Source organism: Apus apus, chromosome 4, assembly GCF_020740795.1.
Source record: "Apus apus isolate bApuApu2 chromosome 4, bApuApu2.pri.cur, whole genome shotgun sequence".
Lineage (NCBI taxonomy): Eukaryota > Metazoa > Chordata > Aves > Apodiformes > Apodidae > Apus > Apus apus.
Window position 1 is genome coordinate 103,008,373 of NC_067285.1, and position 27,297 is coordinate 103,035,669.

Here is a 27,297-nt window from a genome sequence, read left to right on the forward strand (position 1 = left end):
CATTCCTTTGGAAAATAAGAATCAGTGGGTTCAGCTTACTCAAGACTGAAAATATCCTAGAAGAAATATTTCCATCTTCCAAGACAAACGCACAAACCAACAGATTACTATGCACAGTGCTGCCACTGCTGCATCCTCCACTCATACCTGCCTGCTCTGAAGACACAAAACAGTTATTTTGAACTGAAGTTATGTTACAGCATATAAGTTAAGTCCAGGGTGGACTTAACACACTGGACTTGAACACAGGACTACACAGTACCTAACTCTTAGCCCAGCAGGCCAATAACAACTGCCTAGCGTCATTTGGAGACAGCACATGCCAAGAATCATCCCCAACAGGAAACCTGGATGCAGCCACACTGGTTTTGGGGAGCAAGGAGAGAAGAAATTGCACTCATGTGGACGTGAACTGCAGGCTCCTCTCAGCCCCTGTGTCACGATCCGGTATTCGGATACGTGGCAATTTTTTATGATCTTGCCGGGACAAAACAAAGATAACACAACATCAGGTGCACAAAGAGGCACTGGGGCTGACGTGCGTTCTTACGAGAGATGGGGCAGAACCCCCTTGCTTTCTAACACTCCTCACCGCAGTGGGAGGCTGGTGTGGCTGGATTCTGCCTTCCCTCTCCTGGGATGAGCTGCACGGCAGCTGCACCCTTTGTTGCCCGACAGGACCTGAGAAGACATTTGAAGGTGATCCCAAATGGTGAAATTAAGACGTAAGCAAGGTCAGATGTCACGCGCACAACAACCTTTTATTAGAGTAACACAGCAAAGACCCTAGAGCGGATAGGACCGGGAGGAAAACAGAGACAGAAAAGAAAGGAGAAAGCAGAGATACAGAGGACAGCAAAGCAAGAGCATAGTTAGAACCACGGTCCAGCGATGTCGTCAGTGGGGAAGTGGTTCCTGGTGGGGAAGTGCTTCTCTGCACACATAGTGTTCCAGATTTTTATACAGTTCTTGCTCACTGCACCCCCACTTTTCTCCCTGAATAAGGGAGAAAATCCTTCTATCTTCTCCATGCTTGTCAGAGATAGCAGGGGGCAGGTATGATGCCAGGGGCTATGTAGTCTTTGTTTGGCTAATTGATGAGATCAGCCACTACAAAAGAGGAGGTTGAGACAACTGGCACCACAGGATTAGTTTGTTGCAGTGGAGTTTTGGTCCTAGGAAGTAGCTTGAGACCGGCACTCTGTCTTGTCCTGCTAAGTTGGTGGTTTTCATGAGGTATCAGGGCCTGGTTATCACTAGATATTCTGCTCCCAGTGCCAGCTTTAGAACTCCTTTGTCTCCGATCTCAGCATGTCCCACACTGAACTCCCCAGTTCTCAGGTACTTATCGCAGGAGAGGAAGCAAAATGGTTGGGTGGCTTGCTGAGACGTCTCTTTAGTCCATCAACAAATGTTGTTTAACTCTCAGATGCCACAAGACAACAGATATCCTGAGTGCCACAGTCCATTACTTATCTCTTGGATTGTTTGAGACAAGCACTATACATCCTGAATGCCACACCCTTCTTAATGTTAAAATGTCTTGGTGTCCAGAGTTATTTCTGGCAAAGCCAAACCCAATGCCTCTTCAGATGGTTTTCAATAGTGGTTTTGGCTGATGAGCTCTAAGTACTTCTGCATTTCAGCACACAGCAGTCCTGGATCAGCTGGCAGTCCTAGGCAGTGAGGGTAGAGAAGCCAGTGCCTCGTCCTCGTGTCCCAAATCCCTTTTCACAGGGACTTACAGTTTTTCACTCCCTGTGGAAGAAATATCGCCATAATATTTTTTGGCACAAAAATGCTTTAATTACAGATATGGAAATCAATTTCATGCTCAACAGTGAAGAACGGAGTTTTCAGCTCTTTTCCTAAGGATTTCATTACCTATATGAAAAACTTGGCAATGAAGTACTGCTCAATGTACAGAATCACACGTGTATATGAAAGAATGCTCCCAGTAATAAAAATCTAAAATCAAAATACTGCAATGAGCCAGGAAGCAATGCCCTTGTCTGCTAATTCTTTTTAGCTGCTGTGAATACTGACATTAGGTCCCTTCTAAGCTGGCATTCTATGATTCTATGATTTAGGAAGAAAACATTTGTTCTGAGAAATGAACTATTCTCTTATTTAATGAGACTGCATTCACTTTACTGCTCTAACAAATAAAGTCCAAGAGACCCATCTCACAGGACTATACTCTCATGTGTAGTTGTGGCCAAACCCGGCATCTAATACTCTCCTCTCACACTCCACTGCTGTTTTAGGTTGGTCTTCATTGCTTCCTCTTTGTGTTATCTGATCACGGTAGGTTCATGACTGAGCTCTGTCTGGGCCTACAATCAGCCTCAGAGAAAAAAATATAAAATGCTGCTTTCTTAGGGAAAATGACCTTCATCTTCCATACACCTGGAAAAGCTGGCTGAATCTAGGCACTTAACTTTTATTTCATGACCTCTTTGGCTGCTGAAATATGTGAGGTTTTTAACATCAAGACAGAGATTTTCATTCAGCCAGTAAATCTATGCCTGCCTTTTTGTCTCTTGGGAGTTTTAATGGTATCAAACTCAAAAGACATTACAATTTCAACACAAAATCCTGATGAAACTAGAAAACAAGTAGTTTTCATCTCAACAGAGATAGATTTCTTGATAGGAAGCACCTTTACAATTTATATACATAAACTGGCCTTGGAAAGTCAGATACTTTTGTTCCAGTGAGTAACTCTTCAAATGAGCATCTAAATATCATTCAGTTAGAATTACAAGCCAAAATACCGTGAGATATTTCAGATAGAGTATCAGTTTAGCTGCAAAGTATTGAAATATTAACTGCTTCTTGACAGAAAAATATCCTTTCCTTCTCTCATATTGCTCTTTTTTTTTTTTTTTCTCCTTCAGGCTGAAAGCCCTGTAGTAAATCATACAAGCTAGAAATCTCTCCTCTGTGTAGTTGAAGGTTTGGAAATGCAGGTACTAGATCTCAGCATGTATTTCAAAACAATTATTTTCAAAGATTAAAATGGTGGTATTTTTGTTGGGATTCAATACCCTTTTTCAAACGCTGCTTTTGTCAAACCTGAACTCTTTGCAATGGCTGTTGGTATTCAACTGCTTTGCAGTTTTTACCATGGGATCAGATAAGAAAGCTTTTTTGATCAGTCAAAACATAATGTCAAAGTGCCAGGACAGTAAGCCATTAATACACAGAGGATCTTTTCTTTTACTAGAATCTGCAACAGAATATCATGTTAAGAAAATGTTGATACATTGGATAAAAAGAATAATAACTTTGATGCAATTACTTTAAGAACTACATATATTTTCCTGTGTTTCTTTCAGTTTTCATCTCATGTACATAATTATTAAAAAGATGGAAGTACTTTTTCGGTATATTCATTCCAAAATCCATGGCTTGTGAGCGAGTATAATGCAATCTACTCACTCTCTTCTCAGCATTTTCACTGGCTGAGAATATGACCAATATATGAAAAAAATGTTTGCTGGAATTAGTGTGGAACAATAATTGTATTTCTGACAAGTAAGGCTATGATTGGATGCTGATGCTGCAGGCTACTCAAGGATGGTTAATTGTATTTGTGAACTATTTGTACGACAGCAAGCTGCCAAAACCTCAGACATTTCCAACATGGTAATTCTGGAATGCTGTAGTAAATAGGAAAAAAACCAGATGTCATAATGTGTTTCATCTAGTTTAAAACTTGACATGTGATTAACTTAATGGCTTGACAATAGCTGATGTAGCAACAAATATAATGCAATTAAATTAGTACCTCATTATTACATCAAATTATTCCACATTTGCATTACCAAAAAAAGGATCAGATTTTTATAAACTGGTATATTTTACAGTGACTAACTGTCCATAAAATGCAATCACATGTAATACTTGCTTTGTATTTCATCACTTGTGGTAATTATTTCATTTCTATAACACTGTATTTTCTCTAGTCTTTTCATTACACCACCAGTGAAAGCTGATGGTTCCAGATGCTAAATCTAGGAACTTGGGACTTTTGCATTTGTTACGTAGCATAAAGCTTTCATTTCCTTTATCTTTTGTACTGCTTGGCTGTTTGTCCCAAGTGGCATAGGCCAATTACCGTGGTTCTTCTACATCTTCTCTGAGTATTTCTTAAGTAGACTTCAGGTGGTCGGTTCCATGCACACAGCAGCACCTTGAGGCAGAGTCCTGTTCATGTATTATCATCATGTTTCTCAAGGTATTATTAGGGTTTCCCAATTGTTAGTCCTGCAGAACAAAAAGGGCAAGAGTATACTGAAGCAGAATTAATTAAAAAACAACAACAACAAAAAGTGGAGTTCCAAAGAAATACCAATACTAAGCCCAAAAATTCTTGTTTCAGACCAGCACTGCCTGACCTGCAGTTCCTGTGAGTTTCCTTTGTGCAAAGAAAGCAAAAATATATATTGAGGTTATAGTGATATAATTGTATTAAGCAGAAAATAATTATACTTCGAATTATGCAATTGATTTTTCAAGTGACTTAGATCTTCCAAACTCACCATGCTAGCACATTCCTATTAAAGATATTGAAACCAGTTAGAGAGAAGTCTGAAAGTAAAAAGGTTGAACAGGGGCTTAATGCAGATCCTACTAAAATTTAATATTACTTCCCATTTACCACGATGGATGAGGTCCTTGATGCTGACAACAAAGTGGCCCTCTGATGGTGGGGGCATCTACAGCTTGTTTTTTCACTGTGCAGGGATATTATTAGGAAAGAGGGATCAGTAAAAGGAATCTGAAACCTGATCTATTGCTGAAGAATGCCTCCTGAATGTGTCATTTGAACCTAGTTATTACTTCTGGGAGGTGTGAATGTTTTGCAGAAGTTTTTTGCTCAAAACCCGAAATGGACTGTGAAAACTAGTAAAGAGTTGGGCAAGCTTTATGCAATTAAGCAAAGTAGTTTCAAAGAGGTAACGATATGCTTCTGAAGCTGTTCATCAAGATACCAAATAAAACACATAATGTATCTGCTGGATGTTCCTTGCTTCATCTTACACTGAGGTTCATCCATTTACTGGATTTTAAAAATATCTATGAATGCATGTGTACATTTAGATTCCACACACTAAGATGATCTTTTTTGTTCTTAAATTACATTTATTCCCTCATGAATGTTGCTCTATCTCCACCTCTAAAATGCTGAATGGGTAGATTGCTTCTATCAAGTGAACAGTTTATGAAGTGTGAACAAGAGAGATCTCTCTAATGACAGGTTATCATGACTTTCAGAGTTAACTGATACAGAACCCCTGCTCAGGAAAAATCAGGGTTTTTTTTATCACACCTAGCGGTAAATTTTAGGGAATATTATAAACTGACAATTTGAAGGAAGTAAGATGTATGGCTGACAGTAAAAAGCTTACAAGCTGTGGCTATGTACCACTGAACTCTATGCAATTCCTCCTTCAGTATGTTCCTTAATAGGAATATATGTTGAAATCGATACATTTTTTAGAAATTTATTGGACACCCTTTCCAGCAGGGGTCAGAATGAAAAAGGGAAACACTGATACTTGCTGAGGCTGACAGCTAAAAATTACAAACCCATCAGTTACTCAGATGTGGTTTAGCATTCTTTTCAACACAAATAATTTAGCCTTTATTTTCCAAACAAGTACTGTCACCTACGATGCACACCCACGTAGCTGTTCTCACTGTGTGTAGGTTGTCACACAGGCAACAAACAGAGTTCCCATAAAGAACTTCCAACTTTGATAGCAGTCCGGAAAGGAACAACCTCTGATGGGAGTTAGCATGCTATATCCCGAGGGCTTTTTGGAGGAAAAGTTCATTAGCTGCTTCACATGCCAAGGGACCAGCTGTCCTTCAGCACATGGAGCAGCTCTGATTGACCAGGAGGACAAGTGGGAAATAAGCTCACAGCAGTGCCAGCACAGCATATGTTCAGGCACCAGCTGTTTCTGAAATGCTTGCCAAAAGGAGACCAGAATTGGGTTGGCTGTTAGTAAAATAAAGCCCAACAAAAACCAACAAGCCAACAAAAAAATTGCACTGTTGGGATTCTTGAGATCTGACCACAAAACCAGAACTGTCAATTTGAAATGTCACACAGCAACTACGTGAATATTCAGAATAATCTGTTATTGGCTTGCATGCTCTGACTTGCTCCATTAGAAAAACACACATGTTCTGAGCATCTGTCCCTTCTACAGAGCTTTTGGTGTAAAACAAATAATATATAGAAAGGGTGAAATAAGGTAACTGGGTTTTTATTAAGTGATATACGTTACTAATACATTGAGAATATGTTCAGGAGACTGTATAGAGATTGATTTAAATTGGTACCAATTGTTATTACAGACAAATCCCAGGTGTCCCACATTTTACTACACTCTATTTCTGCCTTGAAAAGGGCAATTCAGATTCTAAGCTCATGAACAAAAGGTGATTTGATTGCGATTGGCACGCGTCGCATTTCAGTGTTGGCGAAATGCTTCTGATAAACCGGTGGAATGACTCGGCAGAAAAGAGTCAGCAGGATTATTTTCCCCAACAGCTTTTCAGTTTCAGCTTTTCACAACAAGAAAATAACTTAAACAGTAATTAAATAGTTCCGATAATGATGCTGTCCTAACTCGGGTTTTAAAGCACCACGTTCTCTTTAGACCTTTCCCACAAAACTGCTTCAAGGTTTGATGCTCCACATGCTCAGTGATATGGTATTAGTGCCTCAGCAGCGTTTAACAGAGCATCGGTAGCTCATGTAGCTACATGAATATTTAATTTCAAAAACGTAGGCTTTTTGGCCAGTCTAAATCAAATTTATGACTGAATTAGGTGCTAAGGGTGCTCAAAAAGGGTAAACCCTAGCTAGAACAAAAGATTAATGCTTTGCCTGTATCAGGGAATGAGTGCAGAGGCTAGGAGGCAGCAGTTACTGTCTGGGCTTGTGTTCATCTATCTTATGAGGCCTATTTTTATATACAGGCTTAACTAGCCAAAAGGCCTGAATGGGACTACATCCGGGGCGGGGGATCATCTTTCCATAGATAAGCTTGGTTTCAATGACTGAAGATGCTGTTTGCACAAAAGAAACAGCATTAGCCAACTTAGATGACATACCACGTTTTGGAATTCCAGAAGCCACACATCTAGCTGTGAATAAAGGAAGAAAACCCTGAGGATGACACACGGACTTCGACATCTTACATAATACTTTCTTTAGGCCCGTAAGTGTTCATGTATTTGAGAAATGTGAGGTACACCTGAAAAAGGCATGATTATTTTCCCAGTTAAGAAGTTTAATTAGTACTTCGGTGCATCTTATTTTCAGTCTCACAGTGACCCATTTTCACCCGTCTACTATGCTAAAAATGTTGCTCTTTCATTACTTTACGGTTGTGTAAACAGTTCTGATTAAGCTCGCATCTGGAATAAAATTTTCCCAGCTCCTGAGGAGCTCACCTACTAGAACCAACTTCCAGTGGCATCAATCTTCTGAAAACAAACAAACAAACAAACACGATTTTCCTCCCAGACGGGCTTTCATTAAGCAGCAAACTAAACTTTTATTTTCTCACTTCGCCCTCAAGAGAGTCGCGAGGGATTTCAGAACGACCTCAGCGTGACCGACGCCGCCGCGCTCCATCATTATCCCCCATTTCCTTCTTCGCATTCCTGCCCCGGGTGTTTCCTTCCCCGTCGCTCCCAGGCAGGCAGGCAGGCAGGCAGGCAGACGGGCGGGCAGCCCGCCCCCCGCCCGGCTGACAGCTCCCCGAGACAAGAGGAACGGCGCGGCCGCCTGCCCCGCCAGCCCCGGTGACTTTCAAACGCCTCACCCGCCCCGCTCCTCGCGCGGCGCCCGGCGGGCAGCGCGGCGCTCCCCCGGCGGGCGGGGCCGGGCCGAGCCCTGTGCAACCAGGGCGCAGGGGCACTTCCCCTCCTCCCCGCCCTTCCTGCGCGGCAGCCCGCCATGAAGCCGGTGCGGTGGAGCCCAGACGCTACGGGACGGGCACCGCGCGGCCCCCCTCGGCCCGCCCCCCCCGGCCCGGCGCAAAGCTCAGGCTGCCCCGGGCCGCCCCGCCGCGCCCGGGCAGCCCGACCTGCCCCGCAGCCCGGCCCGCGCTGCCGGGCGGCGGGCTCCGGGGACGCCCTCTGGGCGGAAGGATACGGGGAGGAGCCTGCGGCGCGGTCCGCCGGGGCGCTGAGTCCTGTTGCCGGGTGACGGAGCGGCCGCCCCCTCCCCCCCCCCCCCCCCCCCCCCCGTGGCGCTGGGAGCCGCCGCTGCCGCCGCCGGTTTACGTAACGCCTCCCGGGGCAGGGCCCGGCTCCGTCCCGCCCGCCTCACTCGGGCACGGCAGCAGGGGGACGGAGTCCGCTGCCTCCTCCGGCTGCCAGAGGCCCCAGGGCCCCGCTCTGCGCCGCCACGGCAGGTAAATACCCGCCGCGGGCGCGGGGAGCAGGAGGAGGGGCAGGGCTGAAGGGAGGGCGGCAGCCCTCCCCGTGGCAACGGGAGGACGGAGCCGGGAGGCGGCGGGCTTCTCCCCCTCCCTTCGCACCGCTACGCTGGGGGACAGGCGGGCTCGGCCCCCGGGGAGCGGCAGGCCGGTGGCTCGGGGCCCGGCCGAGGAGGCCCGCGCCAGCCCGCTCTCCCTTCCCCTCTCCGCTAACAGCCCGGGAAGAGGAGGAGTTGGGCCGGGCCTGGCGCGGCGCTGGGAGGACGGTTTCCCGGGACGGCGTGTCCCGCTGTTCGGCGGCGGCTGCCGCAGCGCGGGAGGAGCGTGCCGGGGGACGAGGGGAGGAAGCGCGGCGACGGGAGGAGAGGGGCCGGGGAGGGGGTGACAGGGAGTGCGAGAGGCCGGGCGGGGAGGCTGGCTGCAGGCCGGCGGCGAGGCAGGGCTCGGGGGCGGGGCCGGGGGCCCGGCCGGGGTGCACCGGTCCGAGCGCCTGCCTGGGAGCTGAGCCCTCCCCGGCTCCCCCCGCCCCGCGCTCCTCCGCTCCGGCCTCCCTCCCTGCGCTCCTCCGTTCCGCCCGGCCCCTGAGGTCCCAGCGTCAGGTGAGCGGCTTGCGGAGGGTGGGAGGCGCCGGCCTGGAGCGGGAGCCGGGGCTGCCGTGCCCTCGGGCCGGGTCACGCCTGGGAGGAGAGAAGGAGGGAGACGAAAGCGGCCCCCAACACCCGCTCGTCCCGGGTGCCGGCCTGCGCCGGTGTCACCCAGCAGAGCGGACGGGGAAAGCGGCAGATGCGGCGCTTCGAGTCAGGGTAGCGAGAGCCTGAGCCGGGCAGCCCCTTCCCTGCCCTGTCTGACCGTGAGGTGGGAGTGACAGGGCTTCTCCCACCCCCGCGCCCCGCTGCTGCCAGGCCTGGCCGGTGTGCAGGCACGGCTCACGCTGTGACCTTTCATCCTGTGCGTAACTGTACAAAGCGCAGCCGGCGGCCGCTGACCGGCAATGAGGAGCTGGGAGACGGGTCTCAATGCCCCGGGTCTGGGGAGATGGAAACCAGCACTGCCTTAGCTGCGGCGGTACAGGGTTACCCCGGCGTCCACCTGATGAGACTCGCTCCCCTCCTTTTTTTGGTTTTTGGTTTTTTAATCCCCTCTCCTTTAGAACAGCATTGTCCTTTAGGGCCTATTGAAGGCAAAAGGCGGATAGAAAGGCTCGGGCTGCTGCTGCTTCAGGAGGAGGAGCTGGGCTGATAGGAGAGTGATGGGCGCCGCAGCCTATGGCCGCCCGCAGCTGGGCGGGCCCGGCGGGGCCGCAGCCGCTCGCAGGCAGTGGGCGGAGGGGGGGGGGGGGGAAGACGACAACGACAAGGTTTGGCGAAGGTTACAGCTGAATGCAGAAGTGACACAAACTGACACTTCATTCCAGCAAACTCGTTTCCATCTTCGCGTCGTGTCGTCTCGATTAAAAGTATACTTTTGTTGAGTCGTGTCGTGAAACTTTGAGAAAAGCAAAAGTGCGGTGCTTCTGTTCCGTCTTTTGTTTTAATTACTCATTACAGTAACTGATATTGATTTGAAGGGTAAATATAGTACGACTTGCTTGTCCTTTCAAAGAAGAGATGTTCCTGTATTCCAGTGTTTTCTGTATGTAAGCTGTTCGGGTTGTAATTTATAGTCTTAGGATCAGAGGGCACTGGTATGGATAGTTGATTTTCCTCATGCACACCCTGTTAAACGTTTAGATTTGTACTGTTCTGTTGCACATGATATATTACTTCTGTGTTCCTGGGATGAGGTGAAAATTGCAGATTAGATTTGGTTTCTTAGCTGTCAAAAGTGAGCTCGTGATGATTCAGTAGATAATTGTGTAAACCAAACTACTTCACTGCAGTACTTAAAACCCAAGTATTGTGGGCTTCTCATAATCCATGGGAATCTGCAATTGACATTTTTACTTATTATTTGAGACAAAAATATGCCTTATCACATAGAACTTGATTGTTATTTGACATCTAACTGTACAGATTTTATTTTGTACTAATCCTCCATCTGCTGTTTCTTGTCAGTATGGATATGCTAAAATGGTAGTGTACAACATCTCCCTTCCAATCAAGAAAGCATGTTCTATAGTTGTCAAAGTTTTCTATTTTGGCATTTGAGGTATGAGAGGGGAGGTAGGTAACTTAAGCGAAACAAGTGGCACACTATATATTTGTAATGTTCCTTGTTTTCAAAGACTAAGAATTACAGAGGAAATCCTGATTTGTACATGACATTGAAAGCTTCAGCAGTTTACATCCCTGCCATATTCTGCTTAGCAGATATTCCCACACATACATTCACATAACTTTATTAGTTCATTTGTTTTGTGCACTGTGAGGGTACTGATTCTTTGGCACCACAGATTCTGCAATCTGGATTGGATACATGACTCCAGATTTTCTGCTCATCAGCAGGTGAATGAGAAGGAAAGGAACAGGCAAACATACATATGTGACCTGCGTGGAAAAATTGGAGGCCTAGAACTTCTCATGTTATCTTAATATGCTGATTCCATAGTCTGCATTCACCACTGCTTTTGCTGTCGTTGTTTCTCTTCATTACTCTTCCAAGTAAGAGAAATTCCATAAGGGTAAAATGATGTCAGCATTTTCCTTTGCTTGTGTGCTGTGTATTCTAGTAGAAACAGGGACAGAGGAAGATCTAGATACTGCTCATAACTTGATTATTTGTCCTTTTTGAGCACTTTGTTTCTAGGTGAATGTGGAATGAAGCAAGCAATGAGACTGGTTTAATACTTAGTATGGTCAATTTTCTGTCGAATTTTACTGATTTTTAGGCATAATGCTTTAGAGTCAGACTAGACTATCTACTTAGCTAGAGTACTAGCAAAATCATCTGTCGGTTTGCTGCTTCTTCAAGCTTTGCATAAAGAAACATGCAGAATTCATAATGATGGGTGTTGAAAGTAGTATGTGTTAAAATACTTCCTTTAAAGCTGTCTAGATGTTAATGTGTTCAAAATACAAAATTTGAGCTTTTTTTGTAGTTTGTGAGAGTGAAATACCCTTATTCCTTGTTGCCATTGCAGCTTATTTTACTTATTTCTTAAGACATGCATTTATAGCATGGGTTTCATACCTGTCTGATGGACTGATAATGTGAAGCCCCTAAAGTTGTATAATGGTAAAAACAACTGATAGCTAATGCCAAAAAAATAATAACTTATTACTATAATAAGATGAGTAGCAATGTCTGGTAAAGCAGAATGCGTTGAAGACAGCAAGAGTTAGAATTTGTATCGGCCATGAGAGGTATCAGGAACTATTCCAGTTATCTGCAATGCTAGTTGAGCTTGGAATACAAAAGATCTTCTAGAAGCTATTTAATAGACTCGGTTTATTGGGATAGTTTATTCTGTGTTGTGGAACGGAGATGGGAATCCTTCATTTTAGTCCAAGAACAGTGACAGACTAGTAGGTAATTAATTTTAGAAACATGTTGTTACATTGTGTCTGTGCCTCCCATCCCAGCCAGAATACTTTTCTCTGAGTAAAGTCAATTTCATACTACAACATAAAAATGTTCAAATGAGTATTTGAATGCTCAGTTGCATTTCAGTTTACAGACAAAAAAAAAGAAAATTGGCTGATTGGAGGGAAATGCATGCTTTTCATAATTTGGAAACAATTTATCAGCTAGTTTTAGGCAGAAGTACCAGGTAACTGCAAGACTATCAAGAGTGTTTTAGTAGAAAAAGATCTAGATGAGCTAGTTATGGTATTTTTACTTTAGAAGTATTCTGCTTTCCTGAAAGTGGGCTGGGTGCATTTATAATGGATGCTGAGAGATGAATGTGTGCTTTATTGGGCCATGGTAGTGGCTGGAGTTAGGCTGAAAGGGTAAGTAGTTTGAACTTTCAGTACAAAGATTATTCTTTCACAGACCTCTTGCTACAAGTTATTTCTCTAGCTTTGTTGCAAGCTACTGTATATTTTAAATTTTTAATCTGCTCCTTCCTTTATGATTTCATATGCAAGTGTTTGGATTTACCTACATAAAATTATTAATTTATTATTTCTGCATCATCTAGATTCTGTTCATAATTTAGCTTCTGTATGTCCACTTTCGTGTCTGTATTTCCAAGAGGTTTATTTCTAAGGCAGTAGTGTGGAAATTTCAATGTTAATTAATTTTTCACTGTTGTGATATTCTGTGTAATAGATGAATTATATCCTGCTAAGTCTGTGTTCGGGCTTCCTATAACAATTTTTGCTTTTAATATAATTTGGAGAATATATAATTTGAACTTTCTTATTAAATTGTGGAGGAAGTTTCAAATATGTGGTCCATGCTAGTTTTACTTTTGCCTGTAACTTTTTAGGCCCAGTTCTAAAAAGGATTGCGTGTGAGAACTTACACTCTGTGCAAAAAAATTGTTATTAAATACAAGTAAATTGTAACTGGAAATCTGGATGGTTTTGTGATCTTGGAGCTTTCAAGAATCTTCCTGTACATACTATTAAATTTATAAGGAACAAGTACTGCTGGATAGAGCTCTGGACTAGGGTTGAAGAGACACACACTTCCCTCTCAGCTCTGCCACTGTGTGAATTAAAGCAAAGCATTTATCTTAAGATGCTGTATGGAAAGAAGGAGCTGGTATGCCCTTTGTATGTTATTAAATTGTATTAGGCTTGTGTTCTTGTGTTTATGATCTGATTAGATGAAATAGCTTGGTTATAGAATTCTGAAAGGAGCCACGGTTGCATTGCAGAAGAGGTTTTGCATATATAGACTGTGGATAAAATACAGAGGGACATAAAGGAATAACAGAGTCAGGGTAGCTAAAGGCCAGAAAAAAAATTAAGCCAGTTCCCATAAGATTGTATAGTTTTAACATCAGAACAGCAGAGCTGAGTTGCAAGATACACGCTGCAAGGTTATTCCAGGTAGTGTTAGATTACTCAGGACTAACATTGAAATAAACTTTGACAGTAAAGTAGGAAAACATACTAAAATGTACACAGAGTAGTTACGGATACTATTTTGGTCATTTGGCATGTGTCATGTGTGCTTTTTAAGAAAACAAAGGTTTGTATTAGCCTGGAGAAAAAGGTTGTTTTGAAGCATCACTAATGAAATTATTATGTGTATTGCTACCCTTGGATGAGTAATGAATTCTTACTAAATCCTTGTGACACTGTAGTCTGTTATTACAAACTTGAAACAAATTTGAAGACTGTGGCTAAGTGGGAGTGCAACATTAAAACACTGCATGTTTAGGACACTGGGTTATCTTGAAAGAAACAGAGCCAGCTTCCAGTGATTTGTCTGATTGATAACTTTACTTATGAAACTTCAGGAAAAACCTTTACTGATTCATGATATTTTAATTCTGCTGGCTGAAGATTTTGAACTAATGACACTTACTAATTAGCTAAAGGTTGCTGTTGAGTGACTCCCTATTCTCCTGGTTCAGTCTTCTGTGATAGAAGTTCACTCTGCTGCTTATTTAATATTGCACTTAACGGTGAAACTGAATTATCTACGGCAACTTTTGCTTATTGAGGTTTTTTCCATGTTGCTTTGCTGAAAGTCACATTGAATTATGTGGGGTGACATGAGAGCTTTCATTTTTTTTTTTTCCTGTAAGTCCAGATTAGTTTAATTTTCATATTTATATAGATAATTTTTATTGGATTCTTTTAACAGGATATCTTATCAGCTTGAGAGAAACCTCTAAGTTCCAGTTTTTAGTAGCTTAATTCTTGAGTTGTGAAAGAAATGCCTTGGCTAACAGTACAGTAACTTCTTTGAAGAGAAGTAATATAATGCTGACCTGCTGCTTTTATAAGAGGTTTTCTGGTGATGGTAGTTAAATATTTTGTATTTTAGTAAAATAAGATATCTAGCTGTAATTTGAAGTAGCAAACTGAAAATTTATCATTTTAAGAGCAATATGAATTGGTCTTACCTGTTCAGTTTGTAAACCTTTTTTAAAAATAAAGAGTACCATTTTAAATCAACATAATTCATCATGAAAGTGGAGATACGACATGGCAACAAAGATCACCACTGTTTTTATGGAACAACAAGAAGAAGTTGATTTCCTGTCAGTCTTAAAACATAGACTGAACAATGTCTATGCAAATGGACTTAAATGCTAATATATGTATTTGTTCATGTGAATTCTTACTCTGTTCAAAATCGCAGATTCTCCTACTTTTGATCTCAATTTTATAAATACATGGAATTTAGTTTACTAACATTTTGGATTAAAAGTTAGAGGTAGGAGAAGAATTTCCTTTGTAGGTCTGCTGTATTTTCTTTGCTGCAAAGTCAGTATCTTCCCTGCCAGTTAAGTCATAAAGCTTGCTAATTCAACTTTGCAATTACTGAGCCTCTTCTGGATGACACATATTGTACATTTTTTCACAGTTATTAATGAAAACATTGTCTGTGGGACTTCCAGCTGAATTTATGATAACATTTTCTAATGAAAGGAGCTCTTGTAAAGACTATATAGTTAAGCAATATTTATATTTGTTTTTTTAAACCCTTCATGAGGCTATTTTGAGCCTTTCAGAAAGGTAGTAATTAACTCCTTGAATTGCAGACCAAGGATAAAAAACTTCAATAGTGAGCATTCAGAGAAGGCCTTGATACAAATTAAAGAGGTTAATAAAATGAAGTAAAATGTATAGTGTGGTCATTAACTAGTTAGATGTTTATATATAGCTGAATTATTAACTTTGGAAGTATAAATAGCTGGAGAAATACCATACGCTTTAAAATGGGCAGTGGTTATTGGATCTTTGGAATTCAGAATTAATTCTTCTTTTCCCTTCCCAACTGAAAGATCCAACATATGCCTAAGAATACATTGTATATTAATAGAACTAAATCGTATATGGATGCACGAAAAGAGTGGCCACTGAGCTACTTCATGCTGCAGTAGTATTCCAGTTGATGCCAAGAGCACTGAACACTATACCAGAGTGGCCCCATGGTGGCCTGGAGGTGATTCCTTCTGGCGGCTGCCTGTGCCTCAGAGGAGGCTGGCAACACCTGATGGGGCACACTGTGACTGTGTCTATGCACTGAGGCTTTATGAAACTGGAAGCAAGTGTGTTTTAATGTACACACACCTAAGTTGCTGATCAGGCCTCCGAGCCATTACTGTCCTGCTTGACAAGTTGAAAAAGGCAAATAACTGTTAGTGATGGGTAGTCTGAATTGCTCAAAAAGTTGGTTAAATTGAAGACGTCAGGAAGGCAGGAGGAAGAGTAATTAGGATAGTCGAGAGTGTGTATTTAATCTTACTGGTACTGGACTGCATCCTTTGTTGTGTTAAGCCCTGCATATGTTCTAGGTAATAGAAAGGCCAGTAAATGTAGTGAGATACAAGTAGTAGAAAGCTTACAGATTTTACGTTTCCAAAGTCCTGAAGATAAATGCCTCAGTGAGCTGAAAATGTGTGTGTCCTTTGTGATCCTAGTTACATTTGGGTTTGGTTACTATCAATCTCCATTTATGTTTTCTTAAACCTGAGAGTTATCAAAGTATAACGATGGCAATCAACGATGTGCAGTCTGTTGCTTGTGTACATAGTAAAAGATACAGATTTTGATAAATAGTGTCCCTGTGGAGATTCTCACGGGACTGAACAAAAAAGACTGTCTCTTCTTGAAGTTACCAGCTAGATGGATATATCTCCCCAGGACCTCTCAGGCCCTGTAGCAGTCCATCCAGGCAGTTGCTCTGTATAACAGACTTGAGATAAACAGGAGAGAACAAGGTGGTTGTCACTGGCTTTGATTGGTAAGCATATCTGATAAGATCTGCAATTTTAAATTGAAAAACTTAAATCCTACCAGTATCTACAATGGTAAAAATAAATAGAACAGTCTGAAACCTGGTGTTAGTGATACTGAAAATACACTGATGGGGAATACTGTATAAGTAAACTGAGGCAACATCTGCATTTTTGAGATGTAGGTATGCTGTCTTCTGCTTTAGCACTCACTGTCTCTCTTACACTTTGGTAATCCACGATATTCTAGGCTAGTTACAATGCAAAACTTGCCTCTCTTTTACCAAGCTTGAAGCAACCAGTAATTTCTTTGGCATGTCCAGGCTGCTGTTGTGGTGGGATTCTGTTTGTTTTGAGGCTGAATCTGCTGAATGATAGAAGTACAAGGTACAGTTGCATGGGTCAGTTGGGAGTCTCTGTAAAAAACTTGTAAATACATGTCATATCTGTTGAAGTACCTGGATTGGCTCCCACACTTTATGTTCCAAAGAGTAATGGTGGTCTGCAAGACTTGCATCTGAATGATGTAAAATGTAATTCCTGAACTCTGCCTTTCTAATGTTTTCTTGTTATACGTAAGTGGATCTAACAGTGGGCTGCTGCTGAAAGGCAACCCCACTTCCTCTCTTATGCCAGATGTAGAAATTTGGTGGCAATAGAACGAGTTGATCACCTGTTTAAATTTTTGAAGACTAGCCCACCAAAAATTACTTCTTTCCATTTGGAACAAACTGATCCTGTTCATCCCTGCAATCACAGAGTGCATGGGTTGAGTACAAGGACATAAGGCTGAGAATGCCAGGAAGGGATCATGGGAGAAACAGTAGAACATCCTCTCTTGGTGACAGTGTCTAGTTGTGGTGCAGTTTGTGTTAGTCTAACTAGCCTCTGAGTCATCAGCCACACAAGTTTCTCTGTCAAGATGCTGCTGGTCATGTCATTTTCTTGGAAGTTAGTTACTGCTGGTATAAAACCATCACTTCTGTTTTTTACAAGCTGGTGCTTGTGCTGGCAGTAGTTATAATTAGTCAGTTACATGCATAATTGTTTAAAGTTCATTTTTAATGTGAAAAATATTTACTTAAAATCCTTGCTGGTTTGTATTTTAAACTTGTAAAAATTATCCTAAGTTACCTGATAGGTATGATCTTTTTTTTTTTTTCAGATAGAATTTTAAAACAATGTAGTCTCATTTGAAGAAAGGAGTAAAACTGAGTTAAAACACCAGTTTTAAGCAAGCTTGAAATTTGGTAAAGTTCCAGTCCAGGCAGTAAAAGAATAAACTGGAAAAATATTTTCTTATGGCTGTTTACATTCATAATTTTTTAAGAACAGAATGGAATTATTAGGACTCTACTGGTAGCTGGATAACCTTGTTTGGACAAGTTCTTACTAAAATAATATAAAAGTTGCCATAGTTAATGGCAGCTGGGCATTTGAAATTAGGGAAGCAGTATTTAATTCCTCTATATTCAGAAAGTCTGGAAATATCTTACAAGTTACTACATTTTATCGACATTTGAAGGCGTTTTTAACAATTATAAGCCTTTCTTAAAATTAATACTGAAATTTTTTGAGACACAATGCTTTTGGTTTGGGGAGGTGCAGGTTACAAGTATGCTGTACTTACATTTATCTGATACAACTGCACAACAGCCTGTGGTACCAGAAGTTGTTTCATTTGTCAGGTTTTATGTTGTCAGAATTTTTCTGTGGTTCCTCATGTTTATTGAGATGGAAGCAGTAGTTACATGCTGTGTAATTAAAGCAAAAATTGCTTTTGTGTTTTTTTTTAATGCATCTTTAACATTGAATCTTGACCTCCTGAAAGTTTCCTGAGTGATGCTAAGAAATAACAACACTTCTTCTGTCTTAAAGGTAAAATAGGTGTCCAAAATTATCAAGATGCCTATTGAACAGTGTTCTGCGAAACTTATCAACTATTTGGGCCTATTAATTAATTTTTAAATCCTATTACATGTTGTGAATAACTGCTTTCTTAGGTCTCCACTATACAGAGTTGCCTCTTTCAAGTCTGCTCTGTGTAATAGGAGCCCTTTCACAAGCATCTGCTTGTAGAAGCCACTTTCAAATCTTCTTCCAGTTCTGTAAAGCAATGAAGTTATGGTATGTGGTGGACATAGTAGGCTGTAGCATGCTGTGACTGTTGGTCGCAGTGTTAGTGGGTTTTGCTGCTAGGTCATGCTTTTTCCTCTTCCATCTTGCCTTTTTTTCCCTCCCCCCCCATAACTTACAAACAATAAATTTTCCAGTTTATGTGACATATTTCTTTTGAGAAAGTGGAGAATATCCAGATTACTGAATTTGGAGTCTTGGATATGTAGCTGAACCCCTACCACCTGCTAATTCTGCAGTCCATTAACAGATGTTTCCCATAGCTCATTTTTTTGCTCTCTGAGAGGACTGGTGTTCTAACATCTTAAAGTTCCTATGTGTTAGTCAGGTGCAGATAATGTGCAGCCCTGTGAGTGGATCAGCTAACAGCTCCTCCAGCTACTTTTTTTTTTTTTTTAAGCATTCTTGTATTATGGTGAACATGGAAGTTTTATAAGAACAGCTGTACTGGTTCATACAAAGGCTTTGTCAAATCCTGTACTTGTCTGCAACAGCATCTGTAGGTGGGCTGTTAGAGACAAAAAAGAACAGGGAAAGTATATGTGATACCTCTCCTGAATAGTCCCTCAGTCTCACACTATTTTCAGCCTAGGGGATTTCCTGAGGCTGATGTAGTTGGAAACTCTCAAGGGATCTCTTGTTCAATTTCCTTTGAAGCCCATCTAATTTATTTTTTTTTGAGTCCTCAGTACCTTTTGGGAAGGAATTCCTAATACCTGTTGTGTGAAGTTTTGTAGGTAGCTGTTATTAACTCATTGATACTTTCAATTAAAAAAAATAAATTGAACCACCAGTCTCCCTCTATGGTGAGGCATGTCTTTGGTATTACAGGACCAGGGTTGCATGTTATGTACCGTGTGTGCAAAACATTGAATCAGTGACACAAAGATGACTTCCGTTTTGTTCTGTGATTTGCTATTTTGACTGCTGCTGAGTTTGAGCTTATAGTTTCATGAAATATCTAACATACTACTTAGATACTAATTAGTAGCTCATGAATTGTACTCTTTATTAATAGCATGAGGTTATTATTCCTCCTCTGTCTCATTTCAAGTTTATCTATGCTGAATTTTGTTTGCCTTTTTAATGTCTGGTTCAGTTTCATAAGGTCCTTCTGCATTTTTTCAGTTATTTTGTATTTAATATCCCAAGCTTGCTGTTGCTTGGTAGCTTCTTAATTGCGTTGTCCATCCCGTCTTCCAGGTTACTTACAAATTTGTTAAGCAATGCAGGTCCCAGTGCAGAATCCTTCAGAACTGTGCTGGTGACTCCCCTAGTGTCATCTTGTTTCTACCTCAGTTCTTTTACTTTGCCGTTCAAAGTAAGTGAGGCTTATATAGTAGCTCTTGAATCCTTTGAGTAATTCCATTAAGCTTTTATACAGGATTAGCAGCTTCAGATTTTCATTTGGATAAGTGTTATGAAAATAAGCTTGCAGATTTACAAAAAAAAAAGAATCCTGCAATAACACTCACAGACTGGTTTCTGTCCCCTCACTGGGTTCTTGACTGAGTTACACTAGAACCATCTCATAAGCCCAGCCTTGTTACACATCCCTAAAACATATCCATTACAATTGAGATTATGTCACCCTCACATTTTCCAGTAACACTTCTTAAAAAGGGAATTTATGTGTGTTTCTAAAAGTTAAATCACAGAGCTCCTTTTATTCTTCCAATCACTTTCAGTGTTCCTTGCTTTAATTCCAGCCAGGTGTTTTTATCTGTGTTTGTCATGGCATGGCGATCCTTCTGAAGCTTTGTGGCAGAAATTGTCTGAACTGCGATGGAGGGAGGGTTTTGTTTATAGCATAGGCATTAGCAGTTTTTTTGTTTAGTATAGTATTTTAGTGCCTTGGTCATGAATCAACTCCCTATTCTGCTGTTTATTTTACAATAACATCGAACATCACCCATGCATAAAAAAAGGTGTCCTTGCTGTGAAGACTATACAGCGAAATTTCTTAGATTATTTTGAAATGTAATTAAAAAAAATAACAACAACTTCTGAATTCACATGTCTTTTAAATGCCATGTGAAATTTTTTAAGGACACAGATTCCATTGTTTGCTAGATTTTAAATAGGCTTTGTTTCTGGGCTTTTACAGTGCCTGCCCCAGTGTGTGGCTGTTTGGTTTGTATTTTAAGGATTTGTTTAGATTTTTTTACTGAAAGAAACAAAAGAAAATTATGGTAAAATTGCTGATTCCTCCATAAGATACAGGAACAATTTTGGACTTCTTTTACCATCATATGATGCAAACATGCTTATGATTATCAGTCTTCTAGAAGGGACTGAAATTTACTGAAATGAATGTGATTTTGGTATGTTATTAACCAAACTTGATAGAATTTTCATTATTATGTACACTAATTAGGATTTGCATATTTTTGCTACATGGAATTGTTAGGGAGAGGAAGGATTGTTTGCTTTTAATATTCTGGGGAAAAAAATACTACTTTTAAAAAACTTTGTCCTGGTAAAAAAAAAAAAGAAAAAGTAAGAATTCTATAGGTTTTTTTTTTTCTTCTGTGCATTGAAAAATTGTCATACATTGTCAAAGCAGGGAAAAGATTTTTGAAAATGAGAGCTGCTAATTGTAGACTGTGCACTGGCATATTGCACAGAATAATAAGAGGAAAATTTGTACAAAACAGCAGTTATGACTTACCTGTTAGGTGAGAAAGTGTTTGGCCTAATTGTTGACATATAGTAGTAGGCAGAAGGAAGCACTAGAAACAGATGTTATACCTCTTGGGAATGGAAGGAAGGAAAAAGGTAGCATCTGTAGCTTTATTTAAGAGATCGACTTCTCTGAGGTAGATGTATCAAAATCTGTAGGGAGTAATTTTGAGGCTTGAGAGAATTTATTTGCAGATTATACAAATAAATAATGTATTAGTTTTCAACTTCCTGCAAAATGTAGATCCTCTAATTTTTTTTTCCGCTGAGAGTGTAGACCCCAGTGTAGTGAATTTCAGCATGCAGACAATTTAGTTCCTTTTCAAGTCACCTTTCCATGATCTCCAAGAGTATTATGTTTACCTTAGTTTACCTGAAAGGGCAATAATAAAGGGTAAGGTTTTTACTCTCCTATTCCAATGTTTTCTGTTACTTTAAGAGTTGATAGTAGGTGTATCTGTAAGAAAGCTTGAAAGCTTCTTAAAGCATGAAATCTACTTGTTTTTTTCGTTGACAAAAAATGTTTGTTTGAAGCCTTGCTGTGTGGATACATAATTTTTAGATGCGTCTTGGTGCTGATAAAATACAGATGAGGTTACCTTAGATTAATTCAGTGGGTTTTGTGGTTTGACTTTGGTCACTGTTTCCAAGATTAGAAACAATTTTGAAAGAAAAGGCCTGCCTGTTAAGATCCTTAAAATAACTTGTTTTGTTATTGTATGAAAGGTAGTAATGGAGTAAAAAAAGCTATTGAAGACATGGAAATGTTTGCCTGGCTTGAGCTTTTAGCCAGTATACTCTCTGATAAGAAACAATATGTATGTTAGCACTTTCTTGGTGGGCTTATATCAAGCTTTACTGAAGAGTGATTTAATTACTTTTTTTTTTTTTACTGTAGTCTTTGGTAATCTAGTGTAATTTGACACTAGTTCCGTTTGACACAACTGTCAAGAAGGTGTTCAAGGATTACTCAGTGTCCTCATCAGTGATCTGGGTGAGGAGAATGAGTGCACCCTCAGCAAGTTTGCAGGCAACACCAAATTGGAGTCTGGACAGGCTGGATTGATGGGCCGAGGCCGATTGTATTAACATTCAATAAGAGTCAGGTCCTGCATTTTAGTCATGACAAACCCATGTAATGCTACAGGCTTGGAAAGAGTGGCTGGAAAGCTGCGCAGCAGAAAAGGATCTGGTGTTGGTGGCTGACAGTGGGCTGAACGTGAGCCAGCAGTGTGCCCAGGTGGTCAAGAAGGCCAACACCATCGTGGCCTGCATCAGGAATAGTGTGACCAGCAGGAGTAGGTAGATGATCGTGCCTCTGTACTCAGCACTGGTGAGGCTGCACCTCGCGTACTGTGTTCAGTTCTGGGCCCCTCACTACAGGAAGGACATAGGGGTGCTGGAGTGTGTCCAGGGCAGAGCAACCAAGATGGTGAAGGGTCTAGAGAACAAGTCATACAAGGAGCAGCTGAAGGAACTACGGATGTTTAGTCCAAAGAAAAGGAGGTTGAGGGGAGACCTCATTGCACTCTACAACTACTTGAAAGGAGGTTGTAGGGAGATGGGTGTTGGCCTCTTCTCCCATGTGAATAATGGCAAGACCAGAGGAAGTGGCCTGAAGTTGTGGGAGGGGAGGTTTAAATTGGGTATGAGGAAGAATTTCTATACTGAAAGAGTGGTGCCCAGGGAGGTGGTTGAGTCACTATCCTTAGTTATTCAAGAAACTTATAGGTGTGACACTTCAGGGCATCCTCTAGTGGCTGAGGTTGGGGTTTTTTGTGTGTGTTTTTTGGTGGAGTTTGTGTGTTTGTTTCTTGTTGTTTTGTTGTTTTTTGTTTTTTGTTTTAATTTTTTTGTGCTTTTATGGTTAGACTAGGTGATCTTGGAGGTCCTTTCCAACCACAATAATTGTGTTATTTGGTCTCTCATTATTGTAGTATGAAGACAGTCTTAAATGTATTTATTTTTTTGGTTACGTATTTGTTACGACAATACCTGTATTCCATCTAACTTAAGGGGAAGATGAGGATTACTTAGTATTAAAAAAAAATCATTTACTGTGCAGGAGCTGGAAATGGAGAATTCTTTCCAATGTGGTAGTTAAAAAAACTAGCCTTGCACTAATCACTTGGGCTGTATTGTAGCCTCCCTGTACAGATAAGCTGTGATCATTGTGAGGATGGAGAAGGTTATATTTTACAAGATAGTGTGAAAAAGATTAAAAAGAGATTAGAACTTATTTGTCAGAAAATGTGATCTCTAAAATTGAGCTTTACATCTATTAGTGGAAATGTTTGCTCCTTGCTTCTATTGATTTGATATGGAAAGCCTCTCTCTAGTACTGGGATGAAAAAATACTCTGCGTGAAATTTTATTAATTCTAAAACATAATGGAAATATGTTTTAGACTTTCTGTAAGACAAAGTACTTGAGACAGTTGTAAAATAAGAACTCACAAATATTATTTCAAATTTTTGTTCAGATTTCTGTTTTTTATATAATTTATATATTTTGAAACTTAAAGTAATGTTAAAATAGGTAATTGGATATGGTATTCAAAAAAAATAAGCTAAAATATTGGATCAATTTCTTAATTTCTCTGATAATCTGTTTCTTCCTGTCTCTCCTCTCCTTCCCATATTAAAAAGCAAGACACACTTTAACTGGTCACCTATAGTAAATCAGATTTTGTCAGATCTCAAGAACTGCATTTTTCAAATGCCTTGTGAAAATACGTTTTAAGATAGAAAAGAGACGTGACATTATCACCTTGCTCAGGGTAAAGCTGGGGAATAAACTCAGACCTTACTAGGTGCTAAGTATCTAAACCACATGTCTGAGTAAGTCTTAATTGAAGTGACTCAGTATCCAGAAGCCCTTTGTATTCCTAAATCATAGAATGGTTTGGAAGGAGCCTTTAAAGGTCATCTAGTCAAACTTCCCTGCACTGTGGGCAGAGACGTATTTCTTTATATCAGGTTGTTTAAAGCCCTGTCCAGCCTGACTCTGAACACTTCAAATAGGTCATCCACAACTTACTTCGCTGGACAAGCTGTTCCAGTGTCTTACCACCCTAATTTTAAAATTGCTTCCTTAGGTCCAATCTAAATCTACCCTCTTTCAGTTTAGAACCATTGCCCCTTCACCTGTTACTGCAGGCCCTCATAAAAAGCCTGTCCCAATCTTTCTTACGTGTTGAAAGGCAGCATTATACTGTCCTCAAAGCCTTCTCTTTTCCAGACTGAACAAGCCCAGTTCTCTTAACCTTTTCTCATAGGAGAGGTATTCTATCCTGATGATTTTTTCATGGCCATTCTCTGAATCTGCTCTAAAACGTCCATGTCTGTCTTGTACTGGGAACCCCAGAGCTGGATGTAGTACTCCTGGTAAGATCTCATGAGAGCAGAGGGACAGAATCTCCTCCCTTGACCTTCTGGCTATGCTTCTTTTTATGCAGCCCAGGATATGATGTGCTTTCTGGGCTGCAAGCTCTGGCTCATGTCCAATTTTTTATCCATCAGTACCCCCAAATCCTTCTCTGTCAGGCTGCTGTCAATCCCTTCATCCCCCAATCTGAACTGTTACTGGGCACCCAACCCAGGCACACGACCTTGTACTTGGCCTTATTGAATTTAATGAAGTTTTCATGGGGCCCACTACTCAGGCCTGTCAGAGTTGCTCTGAATGGCATCCCTTCCTTCAAGCAAATCAATTGCATCAGTCAGCTTGCTGTCATCTGCAAACCTGCTGAGGGTGCACTCGATCCCGCTATGTATGTCACTGATGAAGATATGAAATAGTGTTTGTCCCAGTATGAACTTTAGAGGGACAGCACTCATTACTGGTTTCCACTTGGACATTGAGCCATTGACTATAACTCTTTGGACACAGCCATCCAGCCAATTCCTTATCCATCTAATAGTCCATCCATTGAATCCAACTCTCTCCAATTCAGCAAAAAGGATATTGTGTGGAACCTTGTCAAAGGCCTTACAGAAGTCTAGATAGGTGACTTCTATGGTTCTTCTGTTATCCATTGATGAAGTTGCTTTTTTTTTTTGAAGTAACTCCATTTTCAGAAGCCCATTGCTTTGCCTGTATTGGATACTCAAAACCTTAAATTAAAAATATGATCACTTTAAGCAAGCCCTCTCCATCAAGCCTCTCTTGATTGTCTTTGGTGGTATCTTTGAAAACCAAAGACTACTTGGACCGTGTGTTTGCTGTCCCTTTCCGTCATCTGTACACTTTGTAAAATACAAGATTATGGATAGATAGGAGACTTGCTGAATTAGAATAAATGAAATTTTCATTTGGTCGCTTTCTCACTTTTCCTGATTTTCCTCCCCATCCACCCTTTCAGAATTCCCCTTTCCCCAGCTCTTTCAAAAAGTTGATTTCCTGAACATTTAGGTAGTTCTGCTCCATGTCTCAAAACAAGACAAGTGTAAGTTTTCCCAGATCTTTGAAACATGGGGTTTGGGAGGCTGACTGGGATCGGGACTGACATTGATTTAGGAAGAGTGTTCATTACATGCTGTGATGTGGAGTACCAACAGGGGAAGGATGAAATAGATGTTTGAGTGGAATGTTGTTCTTCAGCAATTAAGAGAACATGGACTGCTTAAGAGATTGGACTTATGGGTCCTGATTTGGAGTATCTTGGTGACAGTATTTTCTCATACTTTCGGTTCTCCAATTACATAATGAAGCAGTAACTTTTAGGCCCTTTGCAGGATGTTTCCACCAAAGTAATTTTTGCTTACTTAGAGATTCTAATATAAACATGTTACTGACAAAGACTGAATACTCTTGCATTACGTGCTTCTCAAAATAAGAATTGTCATCAGGTAAGGTGGCTTTAAGGTAGTGTAGTCTTTTGTCAGCTTTAGCAACTGATGAGAATGGATTTCTTTTTGATGATGTCACAGTTGACTCAGTAAAGATCTGGAATATACAGTTGTATTTGGTTGGTGATGCAAAGAAAGCTCCTAAAAACTATGGTCTTTTATTGTGTGGACATAAGGTGTCAACTGTAAGGTCAACTTTCAATTTTGTTTGGCCACGAAACACATGCTGCCCACATGAAATGCTGCACACAGTATATAGTTTAGATAGTTATACTAGGTGATACAACTATTTCCAGTGCCATACTAGGTGATATCTCTCTTTCCAATGTGTTGGTCATCTTGCTGGGGGTTTGAGATTAAACAGATTTTGCTTAGATCCTTTAGTCTTTGTTTCCTTTCAGTGAATGAGTATTTCCTCCTAGGATTTGAGCTTTGTTTTGTGTTGCTGAGAAGCTGGAGAGGAGAGAGAAGGCCTGTATAAATGACAGATTGGCATGTAGTGGATTGGCAGACAAATGCAAAAATTGTTTTTTGGACTGACTGAAAGGGCAGAATGCCTACATGTGTGGTGCTTGCACTTTCTGCCTCTTACTTAGTGAGATTGAATTGGGATTGTGGCTGATACAAGTCTTAGGATGGTTTATCTATTTTAGGATATGGTTTAGTGTGTAAGCTCTCAGGTAAGACTGATGTATGCTTTCTGTAAAAAGAGGGTTAAATGTTAATTCTGTCACTGATAAATTGTGTTCTGCTCAAATTTTTAAAGTTATTCTAGAGATTTATGTTTTTATGTGGACTGATTTTGGATAATAAAACGCTTTGCTGTCCTGAGGCAAGGTAAATATTGAAAGAAAAACAAACAAACAAAAAAGCCAACCCTGAAAATAGCAACTATTAGTGGTAGTATTTACAAAACTAGCCAGCTTAATTTCATAAATTCAGTGTTTTATAAATGAGACACTTTTTTCAATTCCAGAAATGGAAATCACTGCAAAACTGTAGGATTATATTTTCTTCCAGTGATGCAAGATAAATATATATATAGTTCTTATGCAAGCTAATGTAGATATTTTTTTTTTAAATCAAAGTAGTTTTGTTTTCAGCTGATAGTGAAATAAAATTTCAACTTTCCCATAAAGCTAGGTCAAACTTGTATTTCAATGAATGGATTAGTTTTGAAGTCTTTAATGAGTCTTTTCCTGCATTAAAAAATACATTTTCTAAAAGTCACCTTTAAAGTAAAGGAATAATTCCTGTTACAGATCAAAATGACACTGAATGGATGTATTATATATGTGGATTAAGCAGTATGTAAATTACTGCTTTCTGCATTGGGTGTCTTTTTCACTGTTTA

At 40.6% G+C, this 27,297-nt stretch overlaps 1 protein-coding gene and 1 long non-coding RNA gene across 5 annotated transcripts in view; one reads left to right on the top strand and one right to left on the bottom strand.

Annotated features, from left to right (window-relative positions):
• Positions 1-742: 742 nt before the first annotated feature.
• Positions 743-4,267, bottom strand: LOC127384020 (uncharacterized). The gene is made up of 2 exons (XR_007889350.1): positions 4,124-4,267; positions 743-1,758 (listed from the first exon to the last, which is right to left on the bottom strand). It is a non-coding gene; the product is annotated as an uncharacterized LOC127384020 (long non-coding RNA).
• Positions 4,268-8,331: 4,064 nt separating this feature from the next.
• KIAA0232 (KIAA0232 ortholog) overlaps positions 8,332-27,297 on the top strand; it is a 68,555-nt gene continuing 49,589 nt past the window's right edge. For 3 of the 4 annotated variants that reach the window (XM_051616784.1, XM_051616787.1, XM_051616788.1), the window contains exon 1: positions 8,332-8,447. The gene's annotated coding sequence lies outside the window, so the exon portion shown is untranslated. Of the gene's footprint in view, positions 8,448-9,012; positions 9,071-27,297 lie in introns of those variants that run through there. The other variant, XM_051616786.1, reaches the window with a different exon arrangement.